A 14,811-nucleotide genomic window follows, 5' to 3' on the forward strand; every position below is an offset into this window, starting at 1 on the left:
AGAAGATGCAAGTTGCTGCTTCACACGATTTCAATAGATCATCAGTTACTTCTGAGCTTTTTCCAAGTGAAGCCATTGCATTGCAGAAGATTGCATCATTTTGAAGAAGCCAGAGTATGCCCATTTTTCCTCTCCCATGAAGGCACTAGTACTGTCGCAACCAGTGAAAGGATGAGCTCCTATAAGACCTTCACATACATCTTCTCCAAGAGTCCTTCCAATTCTTTAAAGATCCAGATAACGTGATTTGGCTCCAGAACCAGTGAACAAAAGGCACTTCCTTTTGATCCATTCCAGTCCACACGCAGCTGTTGCTAACACCATGACATCTGTGTCCGTTGAGTGAATGATAACATCAGGTTCGGGAGTTTGATGTGATGCATAGTGTGCATGTGCTTGCACATGCCGCAAGAGTATCCCAACAGTTTCGAGATACATTGACCAGAACTTTCCATTTGGTCCAAGAGAGTTGATGTATGAGTTGTAGAGTGACAACACAAATCTGAAGGTGTCTGAGGTTGTTAGAGTGGCAGGTCTCTCAGGTGACATATCATGACGAATACAATACATTTCAGACTTCAAGATTCCAAGACATCTTCCATGATCAAGGTGGTTGACAAACGCTGCAAAACGAAGTCTCTCACAAGCCTCAGCAACAAGCGTGTGGGCATAGAACCCACGCTCCCAGTGCTCTCTTTGAAGGACCTTGTCAACTGATCCTTCTGCCAAAATTCCTGCCTCTATGAAGACGTCACGCAGTCCAGCACTACCAAAGAGGAAACCAGCACATGCCATGAACCGTTTACTGGTATGAATAGCCCCTGATGCAACACAATTCGGTTCATTTCAGGATCAGAATCCCGTTTGCTGAGGATAACTTCTATGACTTTGGTCCATATTCCCACATCAACTACCACTTGGACAGAACAAGAACCTCTGCCTTCATCATCATCCATTGTTTTGTCAGTGAGCTCGTCAGAAATGTATAGATCACACTATGAGCAGGGGCTTTGTGGATGGTTTGGCAGTATCCAATTCTCTGTGAGGCTCCATTGGTGTAGAGGGCTGGGTGGCGCTGTTAAATCCCTTCTATCCTGGGACATCTTGCTCTGATGGTTCCAAGTTGAAATCCATTCGTGACAGCTGCCATACCAAATCGACCTCCTTAGCCTTTTTGGCACTTTTTGAATCCAAGGTAGTCAGCAGTTGAGCAGCATTATTATATCAAGGAGGTTCGGGTCTTTTGCTGATGATGCATGGTAGAAGATTATCCAGTTGTATCATGGACCTGTATTGATCCTGAGAAATGACCTCTGTTTTTGTAGTCATTGTTGTCCCAACCAAACAAAGAAAGTACATTTGGAGCCATTCCCTGCGGCATATGGTAGCCAAGATCGTTCTGAGATGTCAGAATATCTGCATTTGCAGTATCCATCTCTTGCAGAAGTGATTTAGTTATGCAGTGCTGATGTTTGTTCAACCGAGTCACCAAAGACAAGCTTCCTGTTTTTTGTTGGATTGCTTTTGCAAGCAGCACATGCCTTACTGTGAGCACACGACTGTTGGTTGCTGCATGGACAATATCCTGACCGATCGAAAGGAATTTTCTATGAAGTTATGGTCGTACTTTATTTGGTTTGCTCATCCAGTGTAGGTCACAGGAGGCATCAACAGAACCAACTTTTCCCTGAGACCTGTTTTTGGAAAAGTTGATGACTGGGTTGTATGTTCCGCTTCATGGATATAGTTTTCATTGAAATAATCATCGCCTAGTATCCACGCAAGAGCATTATACAAACTATTTGGAAGCTTGATGTTGTCTTCAGTCATGTCTTCTGGACGTGGTGGCCATGGAAGTTGTGGTACAGTTTGGATATCATTGTAAATTATAAGGCAAGTAGTGAAGGCAGAGCATAGTTCTTTGGAACTATGACTGGATGCTCTGTCATCAAATTCAGCTTCGTGACTAGTTTCAAGCAATTCCTCATCTAACTGTACTACTTGCAAGACAACTGTTTATAGTAGTGATTATAAGCATAACCACTTTAAATGTTTTTGTGTTTTATTTTTTAATTTTTTAACTGTTCAATGATGTTATCCATTGAATATACTGAATGCATGTATTGGTTTACAGTGCATAAGTTATTTTTATGATGCTATGCTTTTTGATTTCTCATCCTTATTGACAGATGAATTCCATATTTTTGGTCATTAATTGTAGTTTTATGAAACCTAATATACCTTTAATGAATATTTACTGAGCCAAAAGTGGTTAATTTGTATTATCCTATTCCAAAATGAAGTTCTGATTGGTTTATCTATACAAAAATACCCCGTTTTCGATTAAAGAATATCATTAATTTGAACTTGGCATCCATTTTGAACTAGTAATTCCGTTCTAAAATGTTAAATTTTGTGCCCAAACAAAATAGATATATATTACACATCAGCTGTTGATGGTCAGTAGTGATTTATGATTAATATTTGATAAACAAATAGGATATATAGTGAAGTTAATAGGTTAGGTTGAAAAGTGGCAGCCATATTGGCGGCCATCTTGGATTTCAGGGTGACCGCAGTGAAAAAAATTGAGCACACCAAAAAATTATTCTTTCTCATCACATAATCTATCAATCTAAATAGGTGAGCTTAGTTTGTAAAGCGGGTACAATGGGCATGTCAGATATGAGAAACAGACCTTCACTTAGGAGGCTGGAGGCAATATTTGTTTTACGCATTTTTGCATAAACACTGATTGGTTAACTGTGATCTATAAAGATTTCGGCGCATGCTAATTAATTTCTTCAGCCTAAACAAACCGACAAAAAGAACGGCCGAGCTCATCGGATGTCGTCATTTGGAAATACCCCAGATGGTTATGGTTTAATACTAAAAAAAAAGTATCCATGCAGTGAAAGCATTTTCGGATTCCGGCTTGCGTCGATAATACGGAAACTACTCCACGTTTTCTCGTATAACCCTACACTTGTGTATTTGTCGTCATTTACTTGATGCTCAGTTAATGAATTTATTACAGGTACAATTAGTGGTAGCACCACATAGATTACCTGACAAAGGTTCCCATTTGGCATTTATTGTGTCTGGGGTAATTATTCAATCTAAATCCAGGTTTGAAGTGAGGTGAAATGTGTGTTATGTAATATGCACGTGGCAGCCCAGCAAGACATGAATGATCAGTTGATTTACTTTTTATGTAAATCAACGGATCGTTCCTAGTCATCAAAGGATTAACAGAAATTACGTTGATTGATTAATCACTGTTATCTTGCACAGTGGATATGTCAAGAGTGAGTGTTTACATGTCTAGGTTTACTAAAACAAAGGGAATACACTCATATCATAGCGTGAAGTGCCGATGTAAAAACAACTTACTTTGTTCAAAGGGTTAACTGATAATACGTTGATTGATTGATCATTGTTATCTATCACTCAATGGATTTTTAGGAACCGTGGACGTTGTCACGTGGGCCTTCTCAGCAGACCATTGAGACTTGACACCTATGTAAAACACCTGAAACAATCCAAGTGATCAGTTGAGAAACGAACACGGGTTATAATATCCCGAAACGATATACATCTTTTAAAATATTTGATTGTTACAGAGACACGTGACATCGAATAAGTTTCTTTGTACAGCTGCAGACGAGTGGGATATTGTTCCTTTGTGTGGATATTCACGGATACATTCCTCTAACAAGGAAGCTGCCTAAAATTTAAACACATAAATTTGGTAGGTTGTAATTATGATATATGCATTTTGTTTTCCTTCATTTGAACCGATTCGTTCTTGTTTCTCTACGTCTTGGTTGGGAAATTCTTCAATGCGCGATAGACGTTGTTTTCACAGGTCTTTTCCTTTGTAAGCATGTATATATTACCTTCAACCTTTTACCTCTCTCAGGCAATTTATAAAATGTGTAAATATTTCAGTCATTTTGACTTAAAAAGTCTTTCCAGATTGATTAAGAGGATCAAAAGGGCCTACAAACATCACAACATATTATTATGTAGGATTACAAGCCAAACAACATAGAAATGTACTTTTCAACGTAATATTTCCAGTCTCTTGGTTATGACATTAAACATCAAAATGTTTGGAATTCGTTATCATAATAATACAGATGGAAATGTTTTTCAGTCACTTTGTAAAATAACTGAATATTTAGACGTTTAATAAATTTGTTACACATTTGACAGTAAAAAAATATACACACTATAAAAAAAGCAATGCTCAAGTGAAATATTTACTTTGTGTTGCAAGTCAAAATAGTGTAAACGAAAATCGCAAAATTACCAAGCAAGTGACTTATCAAAACTTCGTCACCATTACCGGTGCTACCCACAAAGATACCTACATGTCCTTATCATCTCGAACACTGTATTTCATTTTGTTGATCAATGTGACCATATGCCTTTATTGCTACCAATAAAAGTGACTAATGCGCTTACGAATGGCGCAGCAGAGGTCGCGAACTAGTCTAGATTTCTGCTATACATCCGGGTACTCACTGGGAAAAAACAATAAGAAAGGCAACAACCAGTCCCGGGGAATTGCGTTAGATCAGTGCCCCTTTAAAGTCGGGGCGGGCCGGGCAAAGACGTGCCAACGTTATTATTACCTAATCATTAATCCATTATATAGTTATATACATTGTACCTGTGCACATTATGTATGCAACGTACACACGACATTAATGAACCCTACTTGTATTGTTTACCAAATCTATCACGTGTTGATGACTTACTGTTTTATCAAATTTACGTATCAAATTACGTATCAAATTTAAGTAATACCATGTGCTGCTTCAAAGTAATTTGAGGGGCACGGGTGGCCCAGTCGTCTAAGGCGCCGCGATTCGCTGTGCAGAGTTGCGTCCCTTGGGCACGCCAGAAACCTATGATTGTGGGTTCGAATCCCGGTTCGCCCCGATTATGTTTCTAGGTTTGTCAGCACCATACCCGTGCTCGTGGGTTTCACCGAAGTGGTAAACGTCAGAGACCTGCATCACTTCGGGCTTTCCTCCCACATTAAGCTTACACGCCGCGATATAACTGGAATACTGTTAAAAGCGGCGTAAAACCCAACTCACTCACTCAAAGTAATTTGCAACATTAAATGTATAAAATACTGCTATAATTTTTTAAGTCCATAACTTCACAAAGAAAGAAATTATATGAATATAATACACTGTTGTCTTTGAATAAAACCATGTTTTCAACATGCACAACATGACAGTTATTCAGACAATATTTTCTTTGTGATGCAAACCCATGTAGTGGATGATGAGTGTTACTATTGGAAATATCAACTGAGACTTGCTGAATTGATATTCTTCGATCTCTATAAATAACTGGACAGCAAAAGAAAGTATACTCTTAAAAAATGCATTTGACTTAAAAATTACAAACGTTATCAAAAACGTTAAGCGGTTGAAGACAGTCGTCGAAACACTGCAAACGTACGGTCCAAAGTGAACAGAGGAAACATGTCAGGACTGACGAAAGCACAACGCCATCGGCCGACTGCGAACAGGAGAATCATCTTCAGCTGAAGCCAGGTTTTTCCACGTTGCACCAAGCACCATTACACGATTGTGGAACCGTTTCCAGACACACGGGACAACACGCGACCTTCCCACATCCGGTCGACCACTTATCACTACTAAATCAGGATAGATTCATACGTCACTTGCATGAAAGAACCGCCACGACCACCTCTACAACTATGGAATTATCAGGATTGGGTAGGATATCGGCCCAGACAGTGAGGAATCGTTTACGCGCTGAAGGTCTGAGGTGTCATTTTGACGGACCTGCATCACGGACTGCAACGTCAATGGTGTCAATGTCACAGAATATGGTCACAACTGTGATGGAGACAAATTTGGTTTTGTGACGAATCACGTTTTATGATTCAATGTGCGGATGGTAGACGTCGTGTTTACAGGCGTCGCTGGGAAAGCTATGCACGAAACTGCATACAGAGAGTGGACAGATTTGGTAGTGTGATGATGTGGCCAGTCATCTCCTGCACTGGTAGAACAGACTTGGTGCAAGTTCTGGGGAATTTAACTACACAACCTTACACGGAAGAGATTCTTCGGCCACACGTCTTACCGATCATACAAGAAGCCACAAGAAGACAACGCCCGACCTCACGCGACAAGACTGACAAAAACCTTTTTCAGGAATTAGAACATCCAGGTTCTGCCATGGCCCTCCAGGTCTCCACATTTAAACCCAAATCAAACATTTATATAATGCACTGGATCAACGACTGAGAGCACGTCAGCAACAAACAGAACCTCTGAGTTGGCATAAACACAGCAGGCAGAGTGGGTGAACATTCAATAGGCCACAAATCGGGATCTGGTTGCTTCCATTGGATTTTGTTTGTTTGTTTTCTTTGTTGTTTAACGCCGCACACATCAATATTGTAGCTTTATGACGGCGGTCTGCAAATAATCGAGTCTGGAACAGACAATCCAGTGATTGACATCATGAGCATAGATACACACAATTGGGATCGATGACGTGCATCAACCAACTCAGTGAGCCTGACCACCCGATCTCGTTAGTCTGCTTCCTTTGGACGAGGATGCCAGTCAAATGGTGGCCATACAAGATATTGAACAGGTGATCCTCACCTTTACAATCTACTGTTCCATGAGTGCCATATGCACCTGCATGGGTCAATGACGATGATGTATGCCAATTTTAAACAATCGTTTACCATCTGTTGAATATTTTATATGATACATAAAATATACATCTAAAATCACTTTTTCGTGGGTTTTGGTTTTGTGTGTGTGTGTGTGTTTTTGCAGGTAATATATTTATCGTTTGTGTTAAACTTTTTTATGGTGAGGTGAAATGGGGTTTACGATAATTTCGATTATATAGCGACGCGCGCGTGCGTGTGTGAGTGAGTGAGAGAGAGAGAGAGGGAGCGCTTGTCCGGACTATTGCCGATTTATAGTGCTAGCCCACAGAAATACCATGCCGCAGTTAAACATGAATACCCCACTCAAACACAGAATACTAACGCCAAGCCGACCAGTCCTTATTTTAGCCCCTCAATTTAATGCCGAGCGCCAGACAGGGTAAGAACAAGTGCCATCTTTTACCGTCTTTCGGTATGACTCGGCCGGGTATCAAACCCCCGACCTTCAGCTCTCCGGGCGGACGCTCCACCACTAGACCACGGAGGCGGTATTGTGCTTTAAACATTCACTGTAAGAAAATACTACACTGGTAAATTGATTTTTTTTTCAAAATTGTATTCATTTACAAAACAGAATAAGGTTCCAGACAATAATAACTAACTTTAAAAATCGGATACCCTTATAGAAACGCATATATTTCTTGTCTTTACATTGTATAAATAACCTTCGTATATTAATGGTGTTTTGTTGTAAACTGAATTAAAACTCACCACAAAAATAACATTGAACGGTATCAGCACACATTTTCCTATACTCGCATAGTTCCCTATGGTGCTGTAGTCGTGGCTGTTCGCCTAGAAACAACACCTGGCCTGCCCGTTGCTGCGAGTACCGGTTGACTGGTTCATGGTCTGCTATATTCCCAAGATTGCTATATTCCAGGAAGCATATTTCCTGGACGCGTCTCGAGACGTTATGTGCGCCTGCTAAAGGGCAAATGCGGTCATCGTTTGTAGCATAGTTTGTTGGTAATAAAGGAAATATACCTATGAGAATGTTAAATTGGTTCTTTGTGTTTTGCCATCAAGGGAAATCTTCGTTTGATCATATTGAAGGGACAAAGCTGATTGATGGAAATGGTATTATAGAATTGAATGCTGCAAACTAGCTGAGAACTTGTAAATAACACAAAGGCTGATAATAGTGAGTTTGCATTATTTCATCGATGAAATGTTACCCCATACTGACAGAATGACTCCTTTCTGACAAAAAGGTGAGGGCAATCGTTTTTCATGTTATTCCCGTTGTTTCATGGTGTGATTATTATTGTTTTTGTTTCAGACTGAACAACCGTTTCTGTTCTAAACTAACAATGACAACAAAACGTGCTAATTTTCATATATTCAGTTGTAAACGACCGTGTCTGAATGAAAGTGGGTAAGGGAAACTTTTTTGTTTAGCTTGGCTCCTTCTCTCCAGATTCACATCTTGTGGATCCAGGTTAGAGTAGGTCTTTAGCTTCCCATGCTAGTTGCAAGAGGCGACTATAAGGGGATCGGGTGGTCAGGCTCAGCGACTTAGTTGATGCGTGTCATCATATCCCCATTGCGTGGATCGATGCTCATGATGTCAATCACTAGATTGTCTGGTCCAGACAGCAGTGATATAGTTGGAATATTGCTGAGTGCTGCCTTTAACAACAAACAAACACAAACGTGTGCCCCCGGTGATCACAATATGTGAAGTCAGTGTATCTCCCAGTCATATGTAGTGAAATGAATAGCTAAAGCGGCGTAAAACCATACCCACTCACTCATAGACTCAAATATGCTTGGGTCTGTTAAAGCTCATCATGCACAAAGACTGTTACCACAGTTTAACACTACTTGATCATTCAAGTCTTTGAACGGCATTTAGAAGTAATATACACACAGACAAAAATTTATGTTCTGGATCTGCTTCATAGCATTTATTCACCTGATAGAGTAAGAATATACTCCAAAACCTTGTGTTCCTCATAACAAAAAAGTTGACATCCATAACTTCTCGTCCTTACTTCACCCTCAGCAAACTCAATGCATCTTCCTACACGCATTCATCTTGGATGTATGACAGAGGCAATCGGGTAGTTCTATGATGCTTCATGTGATTTAGTTTAGCTAATACATGTACACATATGTTAACCCCCTGGGATGTACAGTGAGGCGAGTTGAAATGGGGTTTAACGTCGTGTCCAAAATTATTGCACTTATATAGCGACGTGCATGTACTGTGTGTGTTTGTGTGGCTGCTTGTACTAGTCCGGACTGATGCCGATTAATAGTGCTAGCTCACTGAGATACCATGCCGCAGTTTAACATGAATACCCCACTCAGGCACAGTATACTGACTCCGACCTGACCAGTCCTTGTTTTAGCCCCTTAATGCCGATCGCCAGACAGGGTAACAACAAGTACCATCTTTAAATGTCTTTTGGTATGACGCGGCCGGGGATCGAACCCCGGACCTTCCGCTCTCCGGGCAGACGCTCTACCTCTAGACCACGGAGGCGGTCTGAGGATGTACATGCTCTTCATTCTCATAAAAACATGAAGAATAATCCGGAGATCTTCCATAGATTTGATAAAGTGATCAAGACCTGGCACTTATTTGAAGCAGATTACCCCATTTTGATGGGCTTTTTTCTGCAATGAGTAACAATTTTGACTGCAGGGATGGCCCAGGCGTCTAATTGAGGTTCCTTATTAGCTGTGCAGAGTTGATTCCCATGTAGGTTCGAATCCTGGTTTGACCAAATGATGTTTGTGGGTTGCTCAGCATTATTCCCATGCTTGGGGGTTTCACCAAAGTAGTAAATGTCCAAGTCCTGCATCAACTTGGGCTTTCCTCCCACATTAAGCTGACAAGCCATGACATAAATGAATTACTGCTAAAAGCAGAGATAAACCAAACTCACTCACTCACTCACTCAAAAACATAACTACAAGATACACGTGTAAATATTTTATTGATAGGTCTCTTTATGCGAAAATCAGTCAAAACCATTACAATAGGGCAATTACCTAATCTAAAAAATATTATAACAATTCAAATTATTTACAAATGCTAACCCCTTCTATATACATTTCTGATCATTCAAATAGGAGCCCTATAAGCTTTCATTGTTTTTCTCATGCTTGTATCAAACAACAGACATTATTTCATTTCATTGGGGGGAAAACTCCATAAATCAACTAAAAACAAGCGTGTAGTTGACAAAGTCATCTATATCCCCAGCCCATTTCAACACATTATGGTCCCAAACCAGGTAACTAACCCAACATTTCTTAGCCCATGTCAAAATAGCTGCAATGGAAATTCTAAAATAAACATTTTTAAGACTCCTTAATATCAAATGGCACTAGTTCAGTATGCGCTTTATATATAGACATAGGAAGTATTGCAAGGAAATATTTAACAGTTTATTTGTTATACTCCTTAAGTAAACCAATCCTATATTAAAACTTAAATCCAACTTGTTGTCATGTAAACAAACAATAAAAATTTCTAAAAGTGCTATATATCAAAAGGCACCAGTTCAGTATGTGCCGGTAGACATGCAAAGTTTTGTAAGAAAGTATTTAACGTTTTTTTAGTTATCCTCTGGAAACGAACACCACCCCTGTAGAACCTAAGTCCAACTTATTGGCATGGAAACGTGAAAAATAAAAATTTATAGATTCCTAAATAGCAAGAGACACAAGTCCAGTATGTGCCTGGTAAACATGCAAAGTTTTGTAAGAAAGTATTTAACTGTTTTTGTGTTATGTTCCGGAAACAAACTCTACCCTGTAGAACCTAAGTCCAACTTGTTGCAATGGAAACGTAAAAAATAAAAATTTGTAAAATTCCTAAATAGCAAAAGGCACCAGTACAGTATGTGTCTGGTAAACATGCAAAGTTTTTGTTGGAAAGTATTGAATGGGTTTTGAGTTATGTTCCGGAAACAAACTCTACCCTCTATAGAACCTAAGTCCAAATTGTTGCCATGTAAACGTAAAAAATAAAAAATTATAAAACTCCTAAAAAGCAAAAGCACCATTTCAGTATGTATCTGGTAAACATACGAAGATTTGTAAGAAATTATTTAATGGTTTTTGAGTTACGCTCCGGAAACGAACAGCACCCTTATAGAACCTAAGTCCAACTTGTTGCCATGGAAACGTAAAAAATAAAAAATTATAAAATTCCTGATAGACACAGACATGCAAAGTTTCGTAGAGAAATATTTAACGGTTTCTGAGTTATGCTCCGGAAACGATATTGGGATGCACACACGCACACGCACACGCACTTCGTTGGGGCGGGGGATAAAAAGATGTGATGTCAAACTTTTATCATTTCCCTCTGGTGAACTGATTTGGAGGGGGAAGGATTAAAATAAGGCCTTGTGATGGATTTTACAATTCACAGAAAGGACCTTGCTTTCCAAACAACTGAGGAATTCTGCAGATTCACAAAATTTTACATCCTGATGCACATGGTGATAGTAAGAGGCTACTATCAGGATTGGGTGGTCAGGTCAGGCTCGATAACATAATAATGCATGTCTTTTATCCCAACTGCATAGATCGATGCGCATCGATGCTCAATCACTGGGTGGTCCACACTTGATTATTTACAGTTCACCTTCATATATCTGCAATATTGCTGAATGCGGTGTTAAAAAACAAACAAACAACCTGATAATAAAACATGTTCTATAAACTCTGGATACAAATAGATAAATATTACCATAAGCATTAATATAAAAGCAAAATTCATAAAATAAATCATCTAAAAATTGTGTAAACTGACAATGGGTCTTTGGTAACTTAAGTTGTGATAGACCCAATCACTTGCTGAGACCGAAACATTAAGAGTATCTGTGTCCTAATGTGACTTGATGTCCCCGGCACATAATAACTATCAGCATAACTTACAAGTCCTACCCTTTTGTTGATGTGACCTTTTATGAAAATTTAAAGGAATAACTCTCATTCAGATTTGGTCTGGAACAATTATTATACATCACAACCCTATTCAAATTACCATATTCACTGTAATAAACACCCTGGGCTCTTAGAAACTTGACAAAGGGGTGATTTGTTTATAGACACCGAGCATTAGTGAACATTGATGAAACTAAAATGTCTCCAATAATAGTTAATAGGCAATTATATACACATTCTGCACTACTGTTTTCTGAAATATACAGAAGTTGGTTAGTGAGTATGGTTTTACTCCGCTTTTAGCAATATTCCAGCAATATCACAGTGGGGAATGCCAGAGATGGGCTTCACACATTGTACCCATGGCAGGAATCGAACCCAGGTCTTCAGCGTAACGAGCGAACGCTTTAACCACTAGGCTACCCGACCGCCCCAAAATATACACAAGGAAATATGAACTTTAACATACATTTTCAGCCCTTATAAGTAGGAGGCTCTTAAAAGGGTACTTATAGATTGGTCTAGAAGTTGGTCAGGGGTTCTTATTGGAACAGAACATTTAATATAATAGATATGGTACATTAATCACTGGCTATTTGACTCCAGCTGGTATTGCAAACTACAAGTAATTTTTGTTTAAAATGACTATTGTTCATAGCACAAGATTCCAGATACATTCAGATCAGTAGCGTTCCACTGAACTCAACTCAAGGGGTGAGCACTGGACAGGACTTTCACATGACTTTGGTTCCAATGAGCTGACACGCAGCTGCTTCTAAGGAACTAGATTGTTGGTCATCAGTTCAAAAACCTAGAGACTGAACACATCTGACACTGAACTTGATATTGTTTTCCTAAGTTTGTTTTAGAATTACAATAAATCGTACATCGTTGTCTTAGATTGTGGTGAAGTAAAATGGCTTTAACATGGTGTTAAAGATTAGTTCACTTAAATACTCCACTCAGACATAGTATACCGACTGACCAAAAACAATCGTTGTTTTATACCCTTAATGCCAAACTCCATGCAGGGAAACAACAATTACCATATTACAACATCATTGTTATGACACAGCCTGGGGATCGACCCATCAACTGACATGACAGTTGCCTAAGTGTTCTTGTATGATACAAACACAATTAGGATGACAACTTTCTCAGATCTGGTGGAAATTATGAAGAAACATAAAATGACCAAATATTCATATTGTAGCTTCCCCTTGTAAAATGTGATTCTATATGCAAAAAAAGCAATATAATAGCTGCAAAATGTACCAAAAAGTCGACACCGACAGGCAGCAAATATGAACAGCATATAACAAAAGATGTAGGATTCGTACTTTAAAGCATTCCAATAACTTAGTAACAATTATTTCATAATCTTATGAACAAATATACAATATAAGCAAATATATACATATCTTTAACAGTGCAAATCTCTTATTTGAACCCCAATAAGAGTTCTGGCACACCTAAGGGATAACTCTGCACAGTGAAATGCAGCACCTTAGAAGACTGGGCCATCCATTACTGGACAGCATATGAAAATATATAGAATATACATAGGAAAATGGCAATCAGTGGCAGAATGCCTCAACCATGGCAGATTTATAAATTCATTGTTTTAAGATGTCATTAAGTTTATATCAAAACTAAAGCCTTCATAATGTGATGTGGCACAATTACAAAATTTATTAAGTATTGTGGTATTTTTGGTTCAGAGGAGTTATGAAATCGACTTAACATCCAAAGGCAAGTCAAGGAAGAAAAGACATCCAATCAATATGGCTTGCACTTAAATCAGCTGAGTGAAGAGAGTATTGTTTTACGCCTCTTTTAGCAATATTCAATCAACATCACAGCGACGGACATCAATGGGGAATCAACCCAGGTCTTCAGCGTAAAGAGCAAACACTTTAACACCATTGCCCCTGTAAACAAACACTGAGACACAAACAATTTTAACATTTTGCCAGAATGTGACAATATGTCACTGTTTGGACTGCTCATCTGTTTACTGTAGCATGTCCAATTCGTTTTCTTTGATTCAAAATCAGACTCACTCACAACTCAGATGCATGTGCAATGTCCATCCAACACTAACAGTTTCCATCTGCCCCATATGTGGACACGCACTAGCAAAGATTCGCAATGTGACAGAAATCTGAGAAATACGCACCAGACATTGAATCGCATCATCATTGATATATCATACAACAACAGACTTCTAAAACTGCCTTGAAACAATAGTCATAACGGGTTTTGCATTTAGCAAAATTAAATGATAAAACATTGATCCACATCTCACTTGAATAGATAACACACATTAAATAAATATAATGAAAAACATATTAAAGTAGATAAAAAATTTCAATGCTTAAAAACATAATGTTTCAGTGTGGTTATAATATTGATCATAATTATTTGAGGAAACTGGATCATCTAGGAAATTTCACAATCATCAGATTAACTGGGCCTAAATTTATGAATCACAAATTCACGAAATGAACACGTCCATTTTCAGCCCAATGCCTCTGTGCACAGATCAAATACTGGTATGTATGCTAATTTGTAGATCTGTGCAAGAGTACTGATAGGGGACTTGAAAATCATCATTGATTATTGGATCACCCCAACTGACTGATCATTAAGTCAATCAGTAAGTCATTTTGCTGTTTTTCAATGTTAAATTATGTCAAACTAGATCACGCCTAACACCCTTTGTTCTCCAAGTGAATAAACTTTATCAGGAAATAAACTTATTCTTATGGAATGTTTGAAATTAAAACGGAAAAACTGGCACACACATTTCCTTTGGCACTTCCTTTGTTCGATTGCTTGGTCTTTGGACATTATAGAAACCTTTTGATTATAATATCTCACTGAAAAAGCACAAGGAGTGAACCTAACTGCATTTCGGTTATTTTATGTCATATGGTGACCGAGTCACTTGGCAACAAAATGAATGATGAAAACACTAAACATAGAACTCCAATACTGGAAACCTTGAAGGTTTTGTGCCATGATATTACTGCGAGTGGATGACAATAACCTTAACTGCGTTTTGCAACATGCTGTTAACATGACCAAATATCGAAGCTACTTTTGCAGGTGTTATATTTGATAAGTAGGAAGCAGCATGATGAAATGGTAAC

Source organism: Haliotis cracherodii, unplaced genomic scaffold (genome assembly GCF_022045235.1).
Source record: "Haliotis cracherodii isolate W230 unplaced genomic scaffold, xgHalCrac1.p SCAF_16, whole genome shotgun sequence".
In the NCBI taxonomy this organism is placed as follows: domain Eukaryota; kingdom Metazoa; phylum Mollusca; class Gastropoda; order Lepetellida; family Haliotidae; genus Haliotis; species Haliotis cracherodii.